We start from the raw sequence: 16,110 nt of genomic DNA, 5'->3' as shown, positions 1-16,110 counted from the left end.
CTTTTCTGTTGCCTCCCCAACTCTATGGAACCAACTCCCCCCAATGTTCGCACTATACCCACTCTACTAGTTTTTCGAAAAGCTGCTAAAACCTGGCTTTGTCGACAGGCCTGGGGATTGTGAACTTTAACACCAGATGTGCCCGAATCATGTTTGTTTGGTATGGATGTTTGTTAGATTGGGGTTTTTTTCTGGGGGGGGGGGGGGGGTTATAATTGGTTTTGTTAGGGTCACGGGATTTTATTTATTGTTATTTTTTGAATTCTTTTTTATAGAAACATAGAAGACTGACGGCATAAAAAGATCTCTAGTCTGCCCTTATACTATTTCCTGTATTTTTATCTTAGGATGGATATGTTTATACCAGGAATGTTTAAATTCAGTTACTGTGGATTTACCAACCTCGTCTGCTGGAAGTTATTTATTATTGTACAATTGCATTGTTTCCCATCCCTCTTTAATTTGTTATCTGCATGGCTTACTAAAGGTCCTTGCTTGGTATTAGGTCCTGGAGATCATGTAGTTTGGTCAGCCTCACCACTTGATTTTAGTTTAAAGGCCTCTTGACAAGTTGGGCCAATCTTTTTCCAAAGACATTCTTCCCAGTCTTAGTAAGGTGTAACCCATCCCTTGCCAAAAGCCCATCTTGGAGGTAGTGCAGTCTGTGGTCCAGGAATCCAAAGATTTTTGGCAACATCAACCCTTTAACCAGTGGTTCATTTGTAGAATTCTTTGTTCTCTTGCCGGATGTTGTCCTCTCATTGGTAATATAGACAAAAAAACTACTTGTGCACCTATGTCTTTGACTTTCTTGCCCAGCTGGTCATAGTCCCTCATTGTTTTCATGACCTTTTTTGTATCATTCGTTCCTACATGGAGTAATAGTAGGGGGCAATAGTCTGTGGGTTTTATTATTTCAGTTACTTTCTCCGCTATGCCTAGGATTTTGGCTCCGGGAGGCAGCATACCTGTCTGGATTGGTTGTCTGGTCTACAGATGGTGGGATCGGTTACTTTAAGGATTAAATTTCCTATTATGAGTACTTGCCTTTTATTTATTCATTAGATTTCTATGTCACCCTTCTTGAAACGATTCAAGGTGGCGTACAACATTGTGAATACAACAATATATATGAGAAATCTAATTATTTTAAAAACTAATCTAATTATTTAAAAAACATATACAAAATTAATAAAAATCTTAAACCCCTTATGCAGTCGTCCACATTCATCCAATTCAATTTAATACTGGGACAATCTCGTGGCTCACGGTTCCCATGCCCTCTGCCAGAAGATCTTTACAGCTATATGAAAGACCAGGTGAGAGGGAGTGGTACATATCTACGGGGGGAGTTCATTCCAGAGGGCCGGGGCTGCCACAGAGATGGCTCTTCCCCTAGGCCCTGCTAGATGACATTGTTTGGCTGACGGGACCTGAAAAAAGATAACTCTGTGGACCTAGCCGGCCGCTGGGATGCATGAGGCAGAAGACTCATGCATCCCAGGTATATAGTCTGGTCCTGACCCATGTAGGGCTTTATAGATCTTAACCAGCACTTTGAATTGTGCCCGGAGACCAATTGGCAACCGATGTAGCTCATGGAGTGTTGTTGAAATGTGGGCAGATTTTGGGAGCCCCAGAATAGCTCGCGTGGCTGCATTTTGCACTATTTGCAGTCTCTGAACACTCTTCAAACACTCTTCACTCTTGTAGAGAGCATTGCAGTAATCGAACCTCGAGGTGATAAGGCCGTGAGTGACTGTGAGAAGTGACTCCCTGTCCAAATAGGGCTGCAACTAATATTGTTGACACAATTGTAATAGCACAATTATTCTAATTCTGGGAAGGAAAAAAGAACTCTTATCAATCATTCATTCTGTTTTCAACTCTCCCAAATTCCATTTCTTATCTATTTTCCCTTTCCCTCCTCTTTTCTTAACTTATTCTTTTTCTTTCTACTGTTGCTATATGAATAATTCCTTTTCTTCCAAAAATTTTTCCTTCCTTTTATGTAAGATGTTGGTGTAAATCTATTCTTAGTTTTTCCTAATCTCTTCTCCCTATTACCCCTCTTATTTTTAAATTGCTTCTACTGGAAACAATTATCCCTTATTCTTCTTTTCATGTCACTGTAAATCCCAGTTCAATCATCTGTTCATTATTTTCAATTTTCTTTTCATTTTTCTTGTCACTATGAATCCCAACATTATCAGTCTGTTCTTTCTTTTCTGTTTCCTTTTCATTCTTTGTTTTCTTTTTCTTCAATTTCCTTTTTTCTCATCATGTATTCTGTATAATCTTTATATGCCAACTTCATTTCTACTTTTTTTTTCACCAGTAGTTTCCCGGAGATAATTTTTAATCTCTTCATAATTTTTTAAAAACATCTCTGCTCTATAATGAGATGGGAATAATGACTAAAAGGTTCACCACAATCAGGACATTCTAACAGGTACTCTCCTGTGTGACTCCTCTGGTGTTGCACCAGGTGAGAACTGTGACTAAAGCTTTTCAGTCAGGACATTCAAAGGGTTTCTCTCATGTGTGAGTCCCCTGGTGTTGCACCAGGTTGGGATTATCACTAAACCTTTTCCCACAGTCAGGACATTCAAAGGGTTTCTCTCCTGTGTGAGTCCTCTGGTGTTTAACCAGGTCGGACCGCTGACAAAATCTTTTCCCGCAGTCAAGACATTCAAATGGTTTCTCTCCTGTGTGAGTAGTCTGGTGTTTCCTAAGGCTGGAATTATGACTAAAACGTTTCCCACAGTCAGGACATTCAAAGGGTTTCTCTCCTGTGTGAATCCTCTGGTGGGTCACAAGTATGGAATTCTGACTAAAGCGTTTCCCACAGTCAGGACATTCAAAGGGTTTCTCTCCTGTGTGAGTCCTCTGGTGTTTCACCAGGCTGGAATTCTGACTAAAGCTTTTCCCACAGTCAGGACATTCAAAGGGTTTCTCTCCTGTGTGAGTTATCTGGTGTTTCACCAGGCTGGAATTCTGACTAAAGCTTTTTCCACAGACAGGACATTCATAGGGTTTCACTCCTGTGTGAGTCCTCTGGTGTTGCACCAGGTTGGAACTCTGACTAAAACATTTCCCACAGTCAGGACATTCAAACTGTTTCTCTCCTGTGTGAGTCCTCTGGTGTCTTAGAAGGGTGGAATTATCAATAAAGGCTTTCCCACAGACAGGACATTCAAAGGGTTTCTCTCCTGTGTGAGTCATCTCGTGTTTAACCAGGTCGGACCTCTGACAAAATATTTTCCCGCAGTCAGGACAATCAAAGGGTTTCTCTCCTGTGTGAGTCCTCTGGTGTTTAACCAGGTCGGACCTCTGACAAAATCTTTTCCCGCAGTCAGGACAATCAAAGGGTTTCTCTCCTGTGTGAATCCTCCGGTGTTTAACCAAGATGGAATTCTGACTAAAATGTTTCCCACAGACAGGACATTCATAGGGTTTCACTCCTGTGTGAGTCCTCTGGTGTTTAACCAGGTCAGACCGCTGACAAAATCTTTTCCCACAGTCAGGACATTCAAAGGGTTTCTCCCCTGTGTGAGTCCTATGGTGTTTAACCAGGTCGGACCGCTGACAAAATCTTTTCCCGCAGTCAGGACATTCAAAGGGTTTCTCTCCTGTGTGAATAATCTGGTGGGTCACAAGTATGGAATTACAACTAAAGCTTTTCCCACAGTCAGGACATTCAAAGGGTTTCTCTCCTGTGTGAGTCCTCTGGTGTTTCTCCAGGCTGGAATTCTGACTAAAACCTTTTCCACAGTCAGGACATTCTAAGGGATAAATTCCTGTGTGGGTCCTCTGGTGTTGCACCGGGATGGAATTCTGGGTAAAACGTTTCCCACAGTCAGGACATTCAAAGGGTTTCTCTCCTGTGTGAGTCCTCTGGTGTTTCACCAGGCTGGAATTCTGACTAAAACTTTTTCCACAGACAGGACATTCATAGGGTTTCACTCCTGTGTGAGTCCTCTGGTGTTGCACCAGGTTGGAAATATCACTAAAACGTTTCCCACAATCAGAACATTCAAAGGGTTTCCCTCCTGTGTGAGTCCTTTGGTGTCTCACAAGGGTAGAATTATCAATAAAACCTTTCCCACAGTCAGGACATTCATAGGGTTTCTCTCCTGTGTGAGTCCTCTGGTGTTTCACCAGGCCGGAATTCTGACTAAAACTTTTCCCACAGACAGGACATTCATAGGGTTTCACTCCTGTGTGAGTCCTCTGGTGTCTCACAAGGGTAGAATTATCAATAAATCCTTTCCCACAGTCAGAACAATAAAAGGGTTTCTCTCTTGTGTGAGTCCTCTGGTGTTTCACCAGGTGGCAACTATGACTGAAACTTTTTCCACATTCAGGACATTCAAAGGGTTTCTCTCCTGTGTGAGTCCTCTGGTGTTGCACCAGGTTGGAACTTTGACTAAAACTTTTCCCACATTCAGGACATTCAAAGGGTTTATCTCCTGTATGAGTCCTCTGGTGTTTCACTAGGCTGGAATTACGACTAAAACATTTCCCACATTCAGGACAATCAAAGGGTTTCTCTCCTGTGTGAATCCTCTGGTGTCTCACCAGGTTGGAATTATCACTAAAACTTTTCCCACAGTCAGAACACTCAAAGGGTTTCTCTCCTGTATGAATCCTTTGGTGTTTCACTAGGCTGGAACTCTGACTAAAACTTTTTCCACAGTCAGGACATTCAAATGATTTCCCTCCTGTGTGAGTCATCTGGTGTCTCACCAGGGTGGAATTATGACTAAAAGATTTCTCAGAGTCAGGACATTCAAAGAGTTTCTCTCGTGTGTGAGTCCTCTGGTGTTTCAACAGGTTGGAAATATCACTAAAACTTTTCCCACAGTCATATTGAGAGCACTTTTGTGGCTTCCCTCTTGTGTGGTTGCTCCCAAGAATCACAAGGGAGATGTTCTGACCAGTGTGTATGGCTTTTCTCCTGTCTAGCTCCTCGTTGCAGAAACAACTGTGATTTGTAATCTCTTATTTTTCCACAATATGCAAATCCATTTCGCTTTTCTACTGGTGAGATTATCAAAAATATGGACAATGCCTTGTTTGGTGCTGTTTTCATTCAAGCCATTTTCTTCCTCGCAGGGAGAGGCCTGCATTCCTGTCTGCTCTACGTGGCTTTACTATTGATCTGTTCCTCCCCACTGACTTCCAGATATTTCCTCTTTTTTTTGCTGATTGAAAAATAATCTCCTTTTACTTTTCTTGTAACTTTTCCTTGAGTTCTGGATAATCTGCTTATTCAAGCTTGAAATCTTTCTTGATTTTCTCTCTCTTGTCTAACAGCTGCTGGAGGTGGAGGAGAAATGAATGAAGGAAATGGAAAATATTTTGATTTTTTCCTTGATTTTCTTCCCTTTTCAATGTTGCTTCTTATTTACAATTGTCCCGAGTGCTCTTATTGCCATCTTTTGTCTGTAAGAGTCAAAGTTTACAAAATAGTTAGAGATGATGTAAAAAAAGAAAATGTACAGATTTTACAATGAAAATACAAGCATGCCCCAATACTAATCACTTGCATTTTTTATGATCATAGAAGACTACCAAGGTTCATGTTCAAATATCCATTCAAATTCAGTTGTTTAATTGGACCAATCAAGTATTCCTCGGAATGCAAAGGACTATCATCAAATATATCTTGAAGTGCTGGGAATACCTTATATACACGAGTATAAGCCGAGTTTTTCAGCCCCAAAAATGGGCTGAAAAACCCGACCTCGGCTTATACTCGGGTCACCACAAGAGGGCGCCGGGTGACCACAAGAGGGCGCACCGCGGGAGCCCAGCAGCTGCCCTACCTTCCCACAGCCGCGTCACTCGGAGCCCCCTTTTACTTCCTGCTTGGAGCTCCTGTCGGCGCCTTGCAGCTACCTTCCCTTCTCCGGTCCAGCAAAGTTGCCAGCCAACTGCTCCGACGGCGTGGGAGAGAGGAACAGACAATGGGAAGTCAGGGGGGAGGGGATTCCTGCTTCATGAGTCCCCCCCCACCACCTTCGCATCGTCTGTTCCTCTCTTGCACGCCGTCGGAGCAGTTGGCTGGCAACTTTGCTGGACCGGAGAAGGGAAGGTAGCTGCAAGGCGCCGACAGGAGCTCCAAGCAGGAAGTAAAAGGGGGCTCCGAGTGACGCGGCTGTGGGAAGGGTAGGGCAGCTACCTTCTCTTCTCTGGTCCAGCAAAGTTGCCAGCCAACTGCTCCGACGGCGTGGGAGAGAGGAACAGACGATGCGAAGGTGGGGGGGGACTCATGAAGCAGGAATCCCCTCCCCCCTGACTTCCCATCGTCTGTTCCTCTCTCCCACGCCGTCGGAGCAGTTGGCTGGCAACTTTGCTGGACCGGAGAAGGGAAGGCAGCTGCCCTACCCTTCCCACAGCCGCGTCACTCGGAGCCCCCTTTTACTTCCTGCTTGGAGCTCCTGTCGGCGCCTTGCAGCTACCTTCCCTTCTCCGGTCCAGCAAAGTTGCCAGCCAACTGCTCCGATGGCGTGGGAGAGAGGAACAGACGATGCGAAGGTGGGGGGGGGGAATTCCTGCTTCATGAGTCCCCCCCCCACCTTCGCATCGTCTGTTCCTCTCTCGCACGCCGTCGGAGCAGTTAGCTGGCAACTTTGCTGGATCGGAGAAGGGAAGGTAGCTGCAAGGCGCCGACAGGAGCTCCAAGAGAGAAGTAAAACGGGGCTCCGAGTGACGCAGCAAAGTTGCCAGCCAACTGCTCCGACGGCGTGTGAGAGAGGAACAGACGATGCGAAGTCAGGGGGGAGGGGATTCCTGCTTCATGAGTCCCCCCCCCACCTTCGCATCGTCTGTTCCTCTCTCACACGCCGTCGGAGCAGTTGGCTGGCAACTTTGCCCTACCCTTCCCACAGCCGCGTCACTCGGAGCCCCCTTTTACTTCCCTCTTGGAGCTCCTGTCGGCATCTTGCAGCTGCCTTCCCTTCCCCGGGTCCAGCAAAGTTTCCAGCTCGTACAATTACTGCACTAATTCCCTGATTAGATTTTGAGGTAAGTTCTCTCTCTGCTTTTTTTCAAAGTCTCCTTTCTATAGAACTTTGATAAAGTTCCCCCCTCCCTCCCCCCTCTCTCTCAAGAGACACAGAGAGCGAGACAGAGAGAGAGAGAGAGAAGGAAGAAGGGTAGAAGAAAAAGAAAAAGGAATTGAGTACTTTTTAAGGGCTTTGTTGGATTCATTCTGTAGATTTGTTATGGTACAAGCAATATACAATCGTACTAATTTTAGCCTGCCAGTAGATTGTAAAAATAAGATACATTATGCTGCTTTCTTCTACCCCATAGAGATTCATGAATACTTAAGATGTTTAGCATTTCTGTACTCACTTAGCATTGTTTTAGTGTTAAAATAATATTAATATTTACCTCTTGGATTTAAATCTATTGTTATTTCTGTGTGGATTTACCTCAGAATAAGTCTCAGTTTTTTGGGAACTTGCTGATAGATATGCTTAAAACTGCAGTCCATCTGTGCAGTTGCCTGTAAGTAAGTCCTATTGAAATCTGTAAGGCTTAACTCAGAATAAAGAGTTGATTTAATATGCAATCCTGTACATAAATTTACTCAGTAATTAACTTGGCTGCATGGCTTGGGGTAGTTTGGTAGAATGTTATGCAATTTTTATGTCTCTGAAAATCTTTTATTCTTAGATGGGAAAAAGAATTTTGTGAAATTATTGTGCAATTTGAATTTGAAAAAATATTGTTTTGTTCTTCTCTCTACTTTATCATTGGATTATAGAGAGAAAAATTAAGTCTCTAAAATACTGTTTTGAGGGATTTTGACTCATAGGTTTTAGCTTGGTTGCTGATTGAACTACTTTTTTTACTTTTTAATTTATTTAATTTAATTTAATTTATTGTAAATATCAGATTGCTTTTATTTACCCACTTTGAAATAAATATTGTTTACCCTCTTTAAAATAAATATTCTAAAACATTTAATCTACTGATGTCTCATTTAATGTAATTTTATTGGTTTCCATTTTTATAAGTTACCAGTAACCACTGCATTTTCTAACCTCGGCTTATACTCGGGTCAATAAGTTTTCCCAGTTTTTGTGCCAAAAAGTGGTGCCTCGGCTTATACTCGGGTCGGCTTATACTCGAGTATATACGGTAGATTATATAATTGTAAATACCGTGTTTCCCTGAAAATAAGACAGGGGCCCGTTGCATGATAGAATGCAATTTGGGGTGGTAGGGCAGGCATAGTGGGGTGGGGGTAGGGTGCGAGGTGGGCATCTTATCAGTACTGAAGTTTGACAGCTCTGTCTGTCTCTTGGCTGGTCTCTTTACAGAAAAAACACCTTGCACAGTACAGAAACTCTTCTCCAGGGGTCCCCAAACTTTTTACACAGGCGGCCAGTTCACTGTCCCTTGGACTGTTGGAGGGCCGGACTATAAAAAAAAAAACTATGAACGAATCCCTATGCACACTGCACATACCTTATTTTAAAGTAAAAAACAAAATGGGAACGTACTATTTAGAGGGGTGGGAAGAAGTCTGAAATTCATATGTGTTTATGTTTTGTTTTTCATTTTCTTTTCTTAACTGATTGCTATACAGGGTTTTCTTGGTTTATAGAAAAATGTATAAAGAAAGAAGGAAGCACTTTGGTATAATGATTAATAAGTTAGAAATATAATTGGTGTTGTACTTTTTGAAGGAACAATAAGGAGGGAAAAGTAGGTACCTGGAAGACAACATTAGAAAAAAAACCGTTTGCAACTTTTTTGATAATTGATATTAGTTACTAACAAAATACCTCATTTTGTTCATGGAAAATTAGATGGTACAGTGATCCCCCGGGTATTGCGACCCCGATCATTGCGAAATGGCTATATGGCAATTTTGCAACCCGGAAGTAAAAACACCATCTGCGCATGCGCACCCTTTTTTTTCTATGGGCACGCATGCGTAGATGGCGCCGGGCAGATCAGCTGCTGGGCGGCTTCCCTAGGTCTTCCCCCTCTTGGCGGGCATCAGCGAGGAGTTTCCCCACCGCCCACGCAAACTCCTCGCTGCTGCCACTTCGCTCGGGCCGCTTCCCAGCTGAGTACTCAGCTGGGAAGTGGCCCGAGCGAACGGCTTGTCCGCAGCCTGCCTGCCCGCGCGCCCGCGGCTCGCCCGCCCTTCTCCCGCCCACGCCGTTCGCTCGAGCCGCTTCCCAGCTGAGAATTCGCTTCAGGACTCAGCTGGGAAGCGGCGCGAGTGAGCGGGGTGAGCGGGTGAAGGGCGGGCGAGCGGTAGCGAGGAGTTTGCGTGGGCGGTGGGGAAACCCCAGCGCCGCTTCCCAGCTGAGTCCGGCTCCTCGCTAGCGCTGCGGAAGTAAAAACACCATCTGCGCATGCGCAGATGTTTTTACTTCCGCAGCGCTACTTCGCGAAAACCCGATCATTGCCAGGGGTCCTGGAACGGAACCCTCGCAATGATCGGGGGATCACTGTACACTGTATTGTTTGAATGTAGGTTGAGAGAATTTTTTTTAAAAAAAGCTTAGGCAAAAAAAATAGGAAAATATATATACAGGAATCCTACACGGGAAGAAACCCGAATATACCAAGACCGTCCTACCTGTACCCGTGAAAATCTACAAATATATATATTTGTATAATTTTCAAATTCAGCTTAAACATGTGAGATATATATATATATATATATATATATATATATATATGTTAAATGTTTTTTTAGCTGGAATTTTAAAATTAAGGGAGACTAGGATGGTCCCATTTCGGCCTTATTAGGCCTCATCAGCTAGCCACACCCTTTCTTTACTGGGATTCGATCTGGTGAACTCTGCATTGTAAATATACCAGGGTGATCCGACATAAGAAAAACATATATATATATATATATATATCCCTGTCTCTTTCTTTCTCTCTCACTCTCTTTCTCTCCCTTGTTTTTTTTCTCTCTCTCTCTTGCTCTCTCTCTCTTGCTCTCTTTCTCTTGCTTTCTTTCTCTTCCTTGCTCTCTCTCTTTTGCTCTGGCTCTCTCTCTCTCTCTTTCTCTCTCTCTCTTGTTCTCTCTTTCTCTCTTCCTTTCTTCTCTCTCTCTCTCTGTTGGTGGCGGGCACCTGCACTGCCTCTCTCACCTGCTTCCGAGGCGGCGCCGACCCAGAGGAAGAAGAGCGCGCTCAGTCGCTCCATTGTTGGCACCGGGGAGAACGCTCCCATTGCCAGCCTGCCATGCGCCTGGGGGGAGGGTGAGAGTCTCTCCCAGAAACCGCAACTGGGAGGCTCGGCCGCGGGAGCAGCCGCTGCTCCCTCTCCTCCTCCCACTGCCTGTGTCGGGGAGCGACAAGGAAAGTGCGGAGGCTGGCGAAGGTTTTTCTGGTTCTGCCAGCCCGCCTGGGGGGGGGATGGCGGGGAGGCTCGGCAGCAGCCCATCCGTGGCGGGCGGGGTGGCCGCATCTCCCTTTCCTTCTCCCACTGCCTGTGTCGGCGGCCCTGGCCGTGGGTTCCTCAGGCAGGAGCTGCCACTTCTCTCTGGACAGCAAAGCCAGGCGGCCGTAGAAAGTGCAGAGATTATTGTCACCGCCTCTGCTTCCACTCAGGGAGACACAGTGGTCGAGCTGAGCAAGAGGAAAAGGCACAGTGACCACGGTGGCTCCCTGAGTGGAGGCAGAGGTGGCGGCAATAATCTCTGCACTTTCTATGGCCGCCTGCTGGGCTGCCAGGAGGGAAGTGGCAGTTCCCACCCAATGGCCACCAGCTTAGCAGGAGGTGCCGGTGGTAGACACAGGTGGTGGGAGAAGGAAAGGCAGCATCCTGTGCTCCTGTCACTCATCCGTGGGCCGGATAAATGGCCTCAACAGGCCGCAAGCGGCTAGCGGGCCGTAGTTTGGGGGCCGCTGCTCTTCTCGCTGTGAGTTGTTAATTGCTTGCCCTTGCAAGAAGAATTTCTGTATTTTGCAAGCTTTTTTTCCCTAAAGAGACCAGCTGGCAGACACACAGAGTTGCCAAACTCCAGAACCGGTAAGATGCCCATCTCGTGATTGTTCTGTCCATGGCCACTCGGAGCAAACCCACTGACTCAAATGTCCCTTATTTCATGGTAAAAATCACAGTCTTCATTGATAAAATCACACACAGAGAAAACCAGATTTGAATGGCAAGGAAAAGGGAGTTATTTCTGTTTCTGGAGTGAAACACCAACAAAGTCTGGGAAAGGCGCTAAACTCGGCCTAATGGGCATTCCTTAGATAATAAAGTCCATTTATCATTCAAGAGTATAAATCAGCTCACCGAAATCTTGGAGAGACATAATCCAGGAGACAATGCCTTTTAATGAGTTAGGAATCATGGGTTTGAAGCCTTTTTCATGCAGCCCCCCTCTCTAAAACCTGTTCCGTTGAACAGCGTTGAAACACCACACCCAATTACCCAAAGTCCTTTGCTTTTATACTGCCTGGAAGTGACATCACACCCCAAAGAGCTAAGGCTCTAAACTAATACCTTTTACTATGCCATTCCTCTTGCCTTCTCAGCAATCTCCTATATCGAGATCTATCCACGGATTATCCACTCTAATGTCTTCCTCATCCTCTGAGTGGGATCACTCCCCCATTGTCATATCAGCCCCCTCTAGTGGCTCCTCGGGTTCACGCAGGTCACTTTCTCCCTCACTCTCACTCTCTGCATCAGCTGGCAACCTCCCCTGGCCCAAGGTATCCAGAGAGGCCTGGCTCATCCTCTTCCGAATCTGACATCACCTGAGGTGGAGAAGGAGCACTCACAACAGCGGTGGGAGGCAGTTTGGGGGTAGCAAGTTGGGCAGGGCAGAAGGGAACAGGGTGGGGTAGGCCACATGTTCTACATGAGCCGTGTAGTTTCATCATGTTCCTGGTGTGTCCACTGACCCCCTCTGGTGGTAGGAGGAATAAACTCTTGAGGGCTGCCTGAGGAAAAGCTGACAGCCAAACTTCTAGCCAAGTTCAGTAGCAGAAGCAGCCGGGTTCACACCTTCTTGCCCCCCTCTTTCTTGGCAGTGAGCAGAGGGCAACAGTGTATGTAACACAAAGCACCCTTTGGCTGAACACAAGAAATCTTTCCCCTCTCACTCCAAAACTCTCATGAACACTCATTTCTGGCCACGTTTTGAAGAGAGAAAGATTTCTTGCATTCAGCATGTTTGGAAAAGTCAAGGAAGCGCAGCTCAGCCCAGGTAGAGGTTTGGCTGTCAGCTGGGATTTCTTTTGCATCCTGTGAAAGAAGCTGAGGCGGGGGAGAATCCGTGTCCTTCAGGGCATTTAAATGTACCGCCCTTGCCTATATCCCCCATCTGAAGGAACCAGAATATCTCCGAGACCGCCTTCTGCCGCACAAATCCCAGCGACCGATTAGGTCCCACAGAGTGGGCCTTCTCCGGGTCCCATCAATTAAACAATGTTGGTTGGCGGGCCCCAGGGGAAGAGCCTTCTCTGTGGCGGCCCCGACTCTCTGGAACCAGCTCCACCCAGAGATTAGAACTGCCCCTACCCTCCTTGCCTTTCGCAAACTCCTTTGTCGTCAGGCATGGGGGAACTGAGATATCTCCCCGGGGCCTATACAATTTATGTATGGTATGCTTGCGTGTATGTCTGCTTAATAATGGGGTTTTTAAAATATTTTAAATTGTAAATTATTAGATTTGTCATGAACTATTTTTATTATGTTGTGAGCCGCCCCGAGTCTACGGAAAGGGGCGGCATACAAATCAAATCAAATCAAATCAAAAAAATAAAATAAAAATAAATAAATAAATTAAAATAAAATAATAAAATAAAATAAAATAATAAAATAAATTAAAATAAAATAAAATAAATAAAATAAATAAGTGTGTGTGTGTGTGTGTGTGTGTGCATTTGCCTCTTGTTTGCTCTCACCTTCCCGGCCAAAAGAGTGCCCGCCAGAGAAAGAGGGGCTCCTGGCATGTCCCTCACTTTCCCCGGAAAGGACTGGGGAGGGGGAGGAGATACACTAAAACACTCGTTGGTCAGGGGGCTCGGATCTAATGGCCCCAGGCCTGGCGGCATAAATAGGTTTTTAAACTTTTTCGGAAGGCAAAGAGGGTGGGGAAAATGTGAATCTCCGGAGGGAGCTGATTCCAGAAAGCCAGCCCCCCCACAGAGAAGGCTCTTCCCCTGGGCCCCGCCAAACAACATTGTCTGGTTGACAGGTCCCTGAGGAGCACTGTTCCTTGTAAGCTGCACGCATGCGCGTGTCCCCCAAATACCCCCCACGCACCCTTTTCCATGGGCGCGTGCTCCCCATCCCCCTGCCAGCCCGCGGGGGTGGGGGCGGGGAGGTGCGGCAGTAGGAGGAAAGGGAGCCGTGGCCGCCCCTGCCTCCCCACGGTGCCTCCGCCCAAACGCGCCCCTGGCTTCTTGGCCCTGCCCCCCGCCCGCCCGATCCGCCCCCTCTCCTCCTCCGCCGCCTCCTGCCTTGGCGCGCGACTTCTCCCGCGGCGGTGGCGGCTGCGAGACGAAAGCGCTGCCAGCCAGGGGGCTGCGAGAGGGCTTTCTCCGCGGGCTTCAGGACTGCCCGCCCCACCCCTCTCGCAGCCCCTTCGCTGGGAGCGCTTTCATCCCAGACTTCCAGCAAGGGGGCTGCAGTAAAGGCAGGGCAGGCGTTTCCGAAGCGCTCGGAGAAAGCGCTTTCACAGCCCCCTCGCCATCAGTGCCTCTGTTCCGGAGTTCCGCCTCACAGCTGATCACCCTGCCGCCGCCCCACGGCTACTGCCCAATGCCGCTGCTGAGAGAAAGAGAGAAAGGGGGGGAGAGAGAGAGATAGCAAGAGAGAGAAGAGAAAGAAAGCAATAGAGAGAGAGAAAGAAAACAAGAGAGAAAGAGAGAGAGAGATGAAAGGGGGGAAAGAGAGATAGCAAGAGGGAAAAGAGAAAGAAAGCAAGAGAGATAGAAAGAAAGAGTGAGAGAGAAAGAAAGCAATAGAGGGAGAGAAAGAGAGAGAGAGAGAGAGAGAGAGGGGGAGAGAGAAAGAGAGAGAAATGACTCTTGATTTAAAGCATATGGTAAAAAGCACCCAAATAATAACAGAGAAAAATACCCCTAGCCGTTTGTGTATGTGTGTGTGTGTGTGTGTGTGTGTGTGTGTGTGTGTGTGAACTCTTGAACCATTTCCAATAGCTCACCTCTAATTGGAAATGGTTCAAGAGTTCATACACACACACACACACACAAGGGGAGAGGAGACAGGGATGGAAAAAGAGAAGATAATAATAGTAATAGATTTTGGTTTTGTTTTATTATTAATTTCTTTTAATAAAAAAAGAAGGGAATTTTTTTCTTATTTATTTATTTACACTTTACACTTATTTATTTATTTACACTATACTTTTCTGCCCACACCGGAAAAAAAATAGAGGGAACATTGCTGAGGAGGCCAACTCTTTGGCACCTGAACAGGCACTGGGATTCGTGCGGCAGAAGGTGGTCTCGGAGGTAATCTGCCCTGAAGCCATGTGGGGCTTTATAGGTCATAACCAACATTTTGAATTGTGTCCGGAAACTAATCGGCAGTCAGTGCAGTCCACGGAGTGATGTTGAAATATTGGTATACCTTGGTAGGCCCATAATCTCTCGCGCAGCTGCATTTTGGATGATTTGAAGTTTCCGAACATTCTTCTATGTTTCTTCAAAGGTAGCCCCATGTAGAGAGCATTGCAGTAGTCGAACCTCGAGGTGATAAGGGCGTGAGTGACCGTGATCTAATACTCCCTGTCCAAATAGGGCTGCAACTGGTGCACCAGGTGAACCTGTGCAAACGCCTCCCTCACCACAGCCGAAATATGGTGTTCTAGAGTCAGCTGTGGATCAAGGAATACACAGGGAAACACAATACAGGTAGTCCCCGACTTACGACGGAGATTTGTTCCCACGGCCCGTCGTAAGCCGAGTTTGGTGTAAATCGGAATATTCCGATTTACATGAATATTCCAACTTAGACGGCGGCGGTGGCAGCTTCTTCAAGGAACCAACAGCTGGTCCATCTTGGTGCTGCGTTGCTGCAGCCTCCAAGGCTGCCGCCGCCACCACCACCTCTGTTCGGGTGAGGGGATCTCCATGGTGGGCAGCCTCGAAGGCTACAGCAACGCAGCACCAAGAAGGACCGACTGTTGGTTCCTTGAAACCAGTCCTTCTCAGCGCTGCGTTTCTGTAGCCTCCGAGGCTGCCCACCGCGGAGATCCCCTCACCTGAATGGAGGCGGTGGCGGCGGCAGCCTTGGAGGCTGCAGCAACACAATGCCAAGAAGGACTGGCTGTTGGTCCCTTGGAGCCGCCGCCACCTCCGTTCGGGTGAGGGGATCTCCGCGGGGTCTCCGAAGCCGCCGCCCACCACGGAGATCCCTTCAAAGCTGTCCCCGGGTCATTGTAACGACAAAACGTCGTATGTCAGGGACGACGTAACCCGGGGACTACCTGTATACGCATGGGCCTAGCTTCGGTGGCACCATTGGTGCTTCATTTGACAAAGTGATAAGAGAGCAAACAGACACTATTTAAACCTTGCCTTGCCAGCATGACTTATCCAGTTCCAATCCAGTTCAAAAAAAGGGGGGAAATGGGTCCACAAAATTACAGGTCAATTAGCCTGACATCAATGCCTGAGAAGATCCTGAAAAAGATAACCAAGCAATACAAACATCTAGAACCAAGCAAACTTATAACTAGAAGCCAGCATGGGTTTGTTGATAGAAGATCATGCTAAACAAATCTTATTTCCTTCTTTGAAAAAGTTTCTAGGTTAGTAGACCAGCAAAATGCTGTGGAGACAGTATGTTGGCATTTCAAAAAGGCATTTGATAAAGTGGAGAACAATCTATTTCTTGGTAAATGAAGAAAATGTGGTATGGATAAGATCACCATCCGATGGATTTGTAACTGGCTGACAAACCACACTCAACCATTACTCAATGGAACTACATCTATATGGAGGGAAGTAAGCAGTGAAGTACCCCAAGGCTCTATCTTAGTCTCAGTATTCTTCAGTATCTTCATAAACAATTTCAATGAATGAGTAGAAAGGGAACTCATTATTGTTTGGACATATATGCCGCCCAACTCCC

General features: G+C 46.3%; 1 pseudogene; it reads right to left on the bottom strand.

Annotated features, from left to right (window-relative positions):
• Positions 1-406: 406 nt before the first annotated feature.
• The window catches only part of LOC139159994 (zinc finger protein 850-like), a 38,552-nt pseudogene continuing 22,848 nt past the window's right edge, over positions 407-16,110 (bottom strand).

Source organism: Erythrolamprus reginae, chromosome 2, assembly GCF_031021105.1.
Source record: "Erythrolamprus reginae isolate rEryReg1 chromosome 2, rEryReg1.hap1, whole genome shotgun sequence".
Lineage (NCBI taxonomy): Eukaryota > Metazoa > Chordata > Lepidosauria > Squamata > Dipsadidae > Erythrolamprus > Erythrolamprus reginae.
This window is presented reverse-complemented; position numbering and strand designations above follow the sequence as displayed.